This window comes from Adiantum capillus-veneris, chromosome 27, assembly GCF_014529385.1.
Source record: "Adiantum capillus-veneris isolate H3 chromosome 27, ASM1452938v2, whole genome shotgun sequence".
Taxonomy (NCBI): Eukaryota; Viridiplantae; Streptophyta; class Polypodiopsida; order Polypodiales; family Pteridaceae; genus Adiantum; species Adiantum capillus-veneris.
In genome coordinates this window covers 66,634,967-66,645,974 of record NC_140957.1, presented here as the reverse complement: position 1 = coordinate 66,645,974, position 11,008 = coordinate 66,634,967, and the positions used below count along the sequence as shown (strand labels likewise).

At 44.9% G+C, this 11,008-nt stretch overlaps 1 long non-coding RNA gene across 1 annotated transcript in view; it reads right to left on the bottom strand.

Moving 5' to 3' along the window:
* Positions 1-626: 626 nt before the first annotated feature.
* The window catches only part of LOC147422130 (uncharacterized), a 34,933-nt gene continuing 24,551 nt past the window's right edge, over positions 627-11,008 (bottom strand). The window contains exons 4-5 of the long non-coding RNA XR_015186724.1: positions 867-1,007; positions 627-786 (exon numbers count right to left, since the gene is read on the bottom strand). This is a non-coding gene — a long non-coding RNA (uncharacterized LOC147422130). The remainder of the gene's footprint in view (positions 787-866; positions 1,008-11,008) is intronic.

Genomic DNA, 11,008 nt, shown 5'->3' with positions numbered 1-11,008 from the left:
ATCGACGTATATAGCAACACTAAACGTCCCTATACGCGTCGATATATGCATCCCTTTGAAACAGTCACAAAGAGCGTCGATATACGCGTGGAAAGGCTTTATTAGCGACGCGCATATCGACGCTGGTATAGACGGGTATAGCGACAGGTATATCGACGACCATAACAGTAAAAAAATTTTCTTGGGCAGAGGGCAGGTAGCCTGGCCTGTGCCCAATGAAAAAATGGACACAAGCACCACAGCCAGACTTCCTGCCCTCTGCCCAAGAAAGCGAGTAGCACCAAAATCAACCGTGCTCCCGCAGAAATTTCGGCAGAGTTCCCTTCGTTTTTACATAAACTTTTCAAAAAATATATATCATGTATACGCCTCCTACATGCTATCCATTTAGGATCTCACATGAGATTTAAGGCCAATGACCATAACGAGCCATAACCATAACTTAAAAGCATAACCATAACGAACCATAACCATAACTTAAAACCATAACCAACCAATATAACCACTTTGATCATAACACCAGAAACAAAATTAACAATATCCATAAGCATAACCATAAACAAAACCTGAACCATAACTATGTCTATACAAGAATAGGAGAAATAACCATGTCTATACAATGACAATGACAATGACAATAACCATAACCATAAGGAAAACAATAACTGTCTGAACAATAATCATAAACATATATATATGTCTATACAAGAGGAGACACATAAGCGTGTCTGTGTCTCACAAAGAATATATATGAAATTCGGGCCACTGATGACTAGGCGTCACAACCTGCACATAGGACAACTCACAAAATTAGTATTCACATATACTTACTTAAATAAATCAACTCACACATATTAACGTCTCACCTCAAGCGATTAGCGAGACTGTAAGGCCGCCCAGTCTACATGCTCTCCTGAAGCATCAAGATCATTCAATATTTCATAGATACCTCTGCGATATCCATCTGACTCCTCCTGACGTGTCGGGGCTCGATGCATCGCAAGATTCTGCGTTTATGCAAAAATCAAAGTAATAAGAATACATGATTCATTGCGTTTTAAAAAACGCCACAGTTAAGATTGGATTAGAAAATCACAAACTCATAACGAAAGGTGTCGAAGCCTCCGCTGCCAAGATGAGATGTCCCCCTGGTCATCTGTCGTATCTTTGCAGCCTCACGCTGCTGTCTGAACCGTGTGGCCGCTGTCCGCTCATCCTCCCTGATCTGAAGCTACGTCTCGTGTGGGATGCCCGAAGGCTTCGGCGAGCCGGTCCTGAAAGCCTTCCGAGCTGCATCTCGTCAATGTTTCACGGTGTCCCGTGCAACACCCTTGATCCAGCTCCTAGGAACAACGTCAGAATCCGGAGCAGACGGGTACTCTCTCAGGATGGTCTCCACTATGTAAGTGACTTTGTCCTTTTCCTGCCGATCCCAAGACGTCAGAATGCTGGTCTAAAATTGTAGCTTCGCGAGCTGGCGAATCCGCTGTCTCATCTCAGTCCCGACTCTATCCATGTCAACAGAACCATTTGGCCGTACAGTATAGAGCTTGGAGGCACTAGGATCGTCTGCCCCCCAAGGTGTCCGAGGTGTACCAAGAGGTGTGCCTGGGTAGGACGGGGATCGTGAGCGAGGAGGGGTCGAAGCATCTGTGGACCCTCCTCCACAGCAACCACCACCTCCACCTAACGATCGCCGAGATCAGTGAGTGCACTTGTGCTGCGGAGATGAAGACGTACCCCCCTCTGTCCCACCCCTAGGTGTCGAAGCGACCGTGATGGGAGAAGCAGGCGTCGTACCCATAGGCGTCCCCCCGCCCCCCCCCCCCCCCCCCCCCCCTAGGCGTCGGACCCTCGGGTGTGAAGCCCGGAGGCGTAGTACCAGTGCCTTTGGCTACCCAGTACTGAGAAGCCTCTGCCATCTGAGCAAGCGTCATCCATGGAACGAAGCCCATGAATGCATCTGCACTCATAGAAGCGGGATCTGGAAACTGGTATGCCATACTAAAGTCCTGCACAAAGAAAGTAAAATAAAGCGTCAGAACACAATTGTTTAAATTAACTTTAAGCTTAATTTTAAATCAACGTCTTCACATAAACACTAGGCCTTGACGAGTGAGGCATCATCGATAAGATCTTGCACCGTTTCATCGTCTATCTCTAATTGAAAACATAACTCTGCCCCAACTCGTTCTGGCATATTGTCTTCATCCATTGCATCTTCATCTACAAGTGTCAATTCTGGCTTGTCTGCGTTATCCGTCGTATATCTGTCAGCTCCCTCTGCCATACCTTCGTCCATCTCATCTAATGTCATAATAGTATGGACGTCGTCTGACTGACTTTCCTCCAGGAGATCTTGCCCTTCAAATACTTGTTTATTTCTTGGAGCAACCTGAACCACAAACCACCACTGTCGCTCTCGAGGGTCCGGTACAAAGACCACTTGCTCGCAATGTTTGAGGAGAGCAAATGTGTCGCTCGCATCTGTCCAAACCTTTGTAGAATCTATTTGCACAAGCTTGTTTCCATCTCTGCGTACCGTTGCATTGTGACCAGAAGTAATCACCTTGAACCACTTCACATCCAACAAAAACATCTCAAACCGCCTGAAGCTTACTTTCAGGATATCTAACACCACACCACACTAATCTAGGTTGCTAGTGCTCTCATTCGTGTCTCTGGCACTCGCCCTGCTCTTTTGCATGAAACTAACCATTACCCCACTGTCAAATGTGTTTCTTCTGCTGTCAATTTGTTGTGTTCTGAAATGCTTTCCATGCGACCACAGTGCCATGTATGTATGATACTTCCAGTCACATCCAATAGCCAGCTCTTCCTCTTCTAGAGATATGGGTTCTCCGATCTGTCGAGCTACTCTCACTGTCTTGTCCAACCATGCCATTGTACGGAATTTAGGTAGAGAAGCGAGATAGTCTGGCAATGGTAAACCTCTAGTCGTTCAGCTTCGCCTGAAATCCTGTCGCTCTCTATTGCGTCTCTCTTTCTCTTCTTCGTACCTTTCAAGCCATTTTTGCATCGGCGCTGAATTTAGTATACAGAACTTCATGATCTTTTCTCGCATGGCGTCGTTCATTTTCTTCGGCACCCCTTGCCCTTGCGGTTCCTCTCCCACCAGTCTTGCATCCTCCTCATCGCTCCACAGTCGAGGCATTTCTGGGTCAGAAACGGATAGAAATTCGGTCGTCAATACAAGAGACTCTTGCACCAGCCATCCTTCTGCCATGCTCCCCTCTGGACGCGCTTTTTGGCGAACAAAACCCTTAAGTGTTTTCATGAACTGCTCTAGAAAGAACATCCAACGGCTGTGGACTGTACCTGCCACTGCAACCTTATCTACTACATGGACGAGCAAGTGCATTTGGATAGTTAGACAGCTCGTGGGTAGATACTTCTCAATCATGCAGACTGCGTGTGAACACACTAGGACTGCCGGGGCATTTTTTCCCTCTTTAGGAGGTTTTTTTCCCCGTGCATTGTATATACGCCCATCACTCTAGGGCTATCTATCTTTCCATTGCACACTAAGAACCACACTCTCTATTGTGTGCCTTGCGCTTCCTTCATCTTCTCCAAGCTGTGTGTGTTTCTTTGCAACCCTAATTCCAACAATTGATATCAGAGCAGGTCATGTCCTCCCGGGCTTAGTCGCCAGCTGCTCCAGCACACGCCTGCTCACTTTCTTCGATTTCAGTGAGCTTTGGCGAGCGTTCGCAGGTCGACAAAAGTTTTGGGATATCTCGAAGAGCTCGGTCTGCTCAGAATTTTGATTTGGGCTCATTTCGGCCTCCGATTCCACTACAGGCAGTACTACATAGGCTATTTCGTCATTTTGTGCAGAATTTTTATCAGTGCCATTTTCTGCATAACAGGTGCCTTATAGTCTTCTACGGTTTGTGCTATATAGCACAGGTTGTTCCCGCTCCATTTCTCCTATTTTCGGGCAATTTTCACATCAGGTGCAGCATTTTACCATGGCTGACAACAACAAAACAGATGTGTTCAAGATGTTTGCTGCTGAGGACAGGTTGGATGGGGACAACTACCCTATGTGGGCTTATATGATGCAACATGTTCTTGTGTCAAAGGGTGTCTGGAACATTGTGCAGGGCATTGATGTACGTCCTGGTTCTGAGGATGTAGACGATGTTGAGGATGTTGCAGGTCTTGCTGCAAGGATTGCAGCTGTTAGAGTTGTTTTGCCTACGGCAGAACAAGCTCGTTGGGATGTTAAGGATGCGCAGGCTCATGCATTGATTGCGTTGTCTGTGAAGCGCACCATTGGTCCTCACATCCGTTCAGCAAAATCTGCAAAACAGGCTTGGGATATTCTAGCAGGTCTTTATGCAAGCCGCAATGAGGCTAAAATTGCTTTGCTGCGTAAAGAGCTGGAGTCGAAGATTATGCATGAGGAAGATGATATGGACACTTTCCTTGCTAGTGTCAAGGATATCAATGAGCAGCTTATTTCTGCAGGTGAAGTCATTTCAGACAGTTCCCTTGTGTAGACTGTTCTTGATGCCTTACCAGATTCCTACGAGACTTTTGCTAGTACTTGGAGACTAATGACCCAAGGAAATCCTGAAGTTGTCAAGTTTGATGCATTATGCACATTGCTGTTGCAAGAGTCACTTTCTAGAAAAAACAGGACTAGGTAGCGTGCAATTGAACAGACTTTTATTGCTTCTCAAAGAAAGGGTGGTAACAGTAATGCAGCCACTTCTTATGGTTCTGCTGCGAGTGGCAAAAATTATGTTCCCAATGCTTCCGCTGGCAGTACTTCGTCTGGCAATTCTGGTGATAAGGGCAAAAAGAAGATGCGTTGCCATTATTGTAAAGCCAATGATCACTTGATCAAGTCGTGTCCTAAGTTGAAGGCCAAAGAGGCTAAGAAGAAAGAGGGTGGTTCCACTGCAAATGTTGGTTCCACTACAAATGCAGCCATTGTTGAGTCTTCTGTGAAAGGAAACTGTGTTGTTGATGTTGATGCAGAATGGGCTTTTAGCGCAGAGTGCACTTACAATCCTGCTGTCCATGATGCATGCTTGTCAGTTGCTGCAGATTCACATGTGTGGTATTTCGACAGTGGTGCTACAAAGCACATTACCTCACATCGTGAATTGTTTACCTCTCTTGAGTCTGTCCCTCATGGGAATTCAGTCACTTGTGCCAACAACGCCTCTTATCCAGTTCAGGGAGTTGGAAAGATTGTGCTCACTGCTGCTAATGGCAGTTCCTTCACACTTGTTGATGTACTTTATGTACCTGGGATCAAGAAGAATCTCTTGTCTGTATCCGCACTTGCTAGACTTGGACTTGTAGTCAAATTTGTGGATGACAGATGTACAGTTCATGATCTCAGTTTTGGTGATGAAATTGTTGCATCTGGCCTTTTGTGCCGTGCGCTGTATAAGCTCACTTTGTATGACAAGTGTGGACAAAATTTTGCAAATGCTGTTGCAGATTCAAGGGCTATTTCAGATGCAAAACTTTGGCATGCACGTTTTGGTCATGTGAATTTTGCAAGTTTGCTGCGTTTGTAGAAATCTGATATGGTTGCTTCTTTGCCACCTCTTGAAGCACCTGTCAAACATGTTTGTGAAGGCTGTATTTTGGGTAAGATGCAGCGTTCTAAATTTCCAAAGGATGGTTGAGTTCGGGCCACATGCAGGTTCCAGCTTGTGCATAGTGATGTTTGTGGACCCGTGCAAACTCCGTCCTTGGACAATTACCTATACTTCGTGACTTTCATTGATGATTACTCCAGGCATGCATGGGTATTTCCGCTTAAAGCGAAGTCCGAAGTTTTTATGTGCTTCAAACAATTTTTGGCTATGGCTGAAAATGTCTCGAAATGTACTATGGGCACCCTCTGTTCCGATCGAGGGGGGGAGTATATGTCTCATGAATTTAATGCATTTCTGGCTAGTCGTGGGATAAAACACCAATGTACAGTGCCTTATACACCTCAACAAAATGGTGTTGCGGAGAGGAAAAACAGGTCACTGACGGAAATGGCACAATGTATGGTCAAAAGTCAAGCTTTTCCGCATTCTTTTTGGCTTGAGGCCATCATGTGTGCCACTTATGTACTTAACAGGTGTCCTACGAAAGCTTTGCAGTCTATTACTCCATATGAAGCATGGCATGATAGAAAGCCTTCTATTGAGCACATGCGTGTTTTTGGCTGTTTGGCATATGCTTTGGTGCCACAAGTGCAGCGCAGAAAATTGGATGATAAGGCTGTCAAATGTATTTTTGTTGGTTATAGTACTGAAAGCAAAGGATACAGGTTCTATCATCCGCAAACAAAACGTATTCTGGTTTCACGGGATGTAGTGTTTGTGCAAGATTCTGTTTAGCCCTTGCTGTCATGTACTAGAGACAGTAATGTAAGCTCACATGACATTTATGACACTTTGTTGCCTCTTTTCAGTGGTGGAAATACGAATGTAAGTTCCAATGAGGCAAATGTACAGCCTATGGGGGTCTCTGAAAATGTTTTAGATCAGCCTATTACTGATGCAGATGTACATGATGTACTTGATGAGGAAAGGGCTGAAAATGAGCAGGCTAGAGGTATGCCAAAATGGCTGGTGCACACTTTGCATGACAGTAAATTGGATGCACCTTTGTCTAGTCGTACTCGTTCAGGCTCTGGCCATGCATCTTATGCATCAGATTGCTATGCTTTGGCTGTGTCTAGCTTACATGATGTTGAGGAGCCTCTGTCTTTTGATGAAGCACAGAATTCAGAAAATTGGATGGCTGCCATGCAATCAGAATATGATGCACTTATAGAGAATGACACATGGACTTTATGTGAGTTGCCTCCTGGCAAAAAGGCCATTGGTACGAAGTGGGTTTACAAGTTGAAACGCAAACCGGATGGTGAGATCGATCGCCATAAGGCTCGACTTGTTGCAAAGGGTTATGCACAGCAAAAAGGCATAGACTATGAAGAGACTTTTGCTCCCACTTGTCGTATGACTACTGTAAATTTTCTATGTGCATTGGCAACTCATTTTGGTTGGGATGTACATCAATCAGACATTGTTACTGCTTTCTTGAATGGTGACATATTTGAGGAAGTTTATGTAACGCAGCCTCGCGGTTTTGTCATAAAAGGACAAGAGGACAAAGTGTGCAGATGTAAGAAGGCTTTGTATGGGTTGAAGCAATCTCCTCGTCCTTGGTATGAGAAATATGACACTCATTTGGTTAAACGAGGCTTTCGTAACAGTCCAACAGAAAGCACATTGTATGTAAAGCGTGAGGATGATGTATTTCTCATTGTGGTTCTTTATGTTGATGATTTGCTGATCATTGGACCAAATGAGAGACATATTGCTGAATTTAAGGCTGATTTGAATGCTACTTTCAAGATGAAAGATTTGGGATTGTTGCATCATTACTTGGGTATACAGTTTAAGCAGTGTGATGGTGGTATTGCCTTGTGTCAGAAAAGTTACATAGAGACATTGCTATGTAAGTTTGGACTTGAGGATTGCAAATCTATTGCCACTCCCATGGAAACAGGTTTGAAGTTGAGTCTACATGATGCTGGTGATCATGCTGATGGTACTCTTTACCAAACTGTTGTTGGCTGCCTCATTTATGTATGCAACACGAGGCCAGATATTCAGTTTGCAGTCTCACAGGTCAGCAGATTTATGCATAGCCCAGGGTCTAAGCATTGGCAGGCTGTCAAGAGGATTTTCCGCTACCTTAGTGGCACTTTACATCTTGGCTTGTTTTATCCCAAGGGGGGATCATTGCCGCCAGACTTACATGCTTTTTCGGACTCAGATTGGGCGAGTTGTTTTGACACGCAAGTGTCCACAAGTGGTTTTTGTTTCATGCTTGGCAGTTCATGTATATCATGGTTGAGCAAGAAGCAACCTACTGTGGCCACTTCGAGTTGTGAGGCTGAGTACAGGGCAGTCTTCATAGCTACGATTGAGTGTGTATGGCTCAAACGCCTTATGGCTGATTTGGGTGTTGGACAGGACACTGCCAACACTATCTACACTGACAGTCAGAGCGCATTGGCAGTTGCGAGGAACCCAGTTTTTCATGCTCGCACAAAGCACATTGAGGTGCATTACCAGTATGTCAGGGAGAGGCTCTCAGCAGGAGAGATCAGCTTGGCTTATGTGCCAACACAGGACAACCTTGCAGATATTTTCACAAAGGCATTGTCTCGTGAGAAGCTTGAAGCTTTCCGCAAAGCTTTGGGCTTTGGGCTTACTCCCCTTTGTGGACTGATCCTGTCCTCAGAGCATGGCACTTCCCTTTAGTCATGTGCCAGCTCTTGTTCACCGCATCACTCCAGGGGGGATTTGTTACCATATACATGTGGTAGTGATGTGTGTGAACACACTAGGACCGCCGGGGCATTTTTTCCCTCTTTAGGAGGTTTTTTCCCCCGTGCATTGTATATACGTCCATCACTCTAGGGCTATCTATCTTTCCATTGCACACTAAGAAACACACTCTCTATTGTGTGCCTTGAGCTTCCTTCGTCTTCTCCAAGCTGTGTGTGTTTCTATGCAACCCTAATTCCAACATTTTTATCCTAGGAATAATAGGGAAATGCCGCAACACTTTAGTTGGCACTGTCTAGTCAACTGCATCTTGTTTGTAGCGCATTGCTCTGCACTCAGGACACGACAGACAATTTGCGAATTCATTGCAAAAAAGAATGCAATCATTTGGACATGCATGAATCTTGTTGTAGTCCAAGCCAACTGAGGTCAATAGTTGCTTTGCGTCTAGCCTGGAGGGGGGCATTTCATTGCCAGCCGGGAGAAGTTGCTCCCACAACAACCTGTTTAAGCCACATTAAATTAAAAAGCTCTCCAAGCACGTCATCGTTGCAATCAAAAAATGCCTTTTATAAATTACGTACCTAAACAAAGCAGTGACGCTTGCATCTAACCACCCGTACACTGACTGAAGATTCAAAAACGCCAGACAAGTACGAAGCGTCGATATTTTGGCGCCTCCATAAATTGGTTGACGTGCCAACTTCCTCAACATGTCTTCAGGAGATAGGCGCATGGCTTCTGGTGCTGCTTCATTAGCATTCTCCTCGCTTGTCTGGAAGAAGACATCCAGCATCTCCTCCATGCCATCGTCTTCTGTCTGTAAGTCCTTTTCTACTTCCATCCTTGGCTCTATATTCATCGAACCTTCACGCATAATCCTTTTTCTCTCTCTCTCTCAGATGTAGGTGCTATGTCGTGAAAATCAATGCCCGTTCCGTAAGAGTCGTATCGTAGATTATGTATAGTTTCTTTAGCAAACTCTCCGTACTTGTGCACATGATCATTACATATCCTACGCTTGCGCAGGATTTGATACTTGCAGAGTGTGCACGAGCATGCAATCTTTTCCTCCATGTTAGTTGACGACGTTTCCATCAACAATGATTATGAATGTTGTTTTAATATATATACTCCTCACAATGTAAACTACCTCGCATTTTCTAGTCTTGCCCAATCTCCGTACAGCTCGGTCCAGAGGTGTACGGAGATCAGGACAACCAGATCAAAATCTCGTCTTTATTGGTCAAATCCTATATGGGTAGACACATACGTGCACTCCCAGGTGTACTTGGCAATGCATGTAGCGGGCAAAACCCCTTTGCCTCTTTTAGTTCCATAGTTTCTTCAACATCCTACGGCTACCTACGGCTTGTGTAGTTGACATCAAATCCTACGCCAACCGGATTTGACCTACGGCTTGTGTATTTGATGTTAATTCAAACCCATTGACCTACGGCTTGCCATACGTGCTATTTTCATTTCTTTAAGACTACCTAATGAACTATGGATGGTTTCAGAAGGCATAGAATCCATTTCCGAAGTCCGCCGTTTGCGTTTTTCCGTAGAGAAACGCAACCGGATTCGACCTACGGCTTGTGTATTTGGCGTTTCTTCTATCCGTTTGACCTACGGCTTGCCATACGCGCTCTTGACATTACCTAAAGACTACCTAATCATCTACGGATGGTTTCAAAAGTCATAGAAGCCATTTCCGAAGTCCGTTTGCGTTTTTCCGTAGAGAAACGCAACCGGATTTGACCTACGGCTTGTGTATTTGGCGTTTCTTCTATCCGTTTGACCTACGGCTTGCCATACGCGCTCTTGACATTGCCTAAAGTCTACCTTATCATCTACGGATGGTTTCAGTAGGCATAGAAGCCATTTCCGAAGTCCATTTGCATTTTTTCGTAGAAAAACGCAACCGGATTTGGCCTACGGCTTGTGTATTTGGCGTTTCTTCTATCCGTTTGACCTACGGCTTTCCATACGCGCTCTTGACATTGCCTAAAGACTACCTAATCGTCTACGGATGGTTTCAGAAGGCATAGAAGCCATTTCCGAAGTCCGTTTGCGTTTTTTCGTAGAAAAACGCAACCGGATTTGACCTACGGCTTATGTATTTGGCGTTTCTTCTATCCGTTTGACCTACGGGTTGCCATACGCGCTCTTGACATTTCCTAAAGACTACCTCATCGTCTACGGATAGTTTCAGAAGGCATAGAAGCCATTTCCGAAGTCCGTTTGCGTTTTTTCGTAGAAAAACGCTACCGGATTTGACCTACGGCTTGTGTATTTGGCATTTCTTCTATCCGTTTGACCTACGGCTTGCCATACGCGCTCTTGACATTGCCTAAAGACTACCTAATCGTCTACAGATGGTTTCAGTAGGCATAGAAGCCATTTCTGAAGTTCGTTTGCGTTTTTCCGTAGAAAAACGCAATCGGATTTGATCTACGGCTTGTGTATTTGGCGTTTCTTCTATCCGTTTGACATACGGCTTTCCATACGCGCTCTTGACATTGCCTAAAGACTACCTAATCATCTACGGATGGTTTCAGTGGGCATAGAAGCCATTTTCGAAGTCCTTTGCGTTTTTTCGTAAAAAAAAACGCAACCGGATTTGACCTACGGCTTGTGTATTTGATGTTAATTCAAAC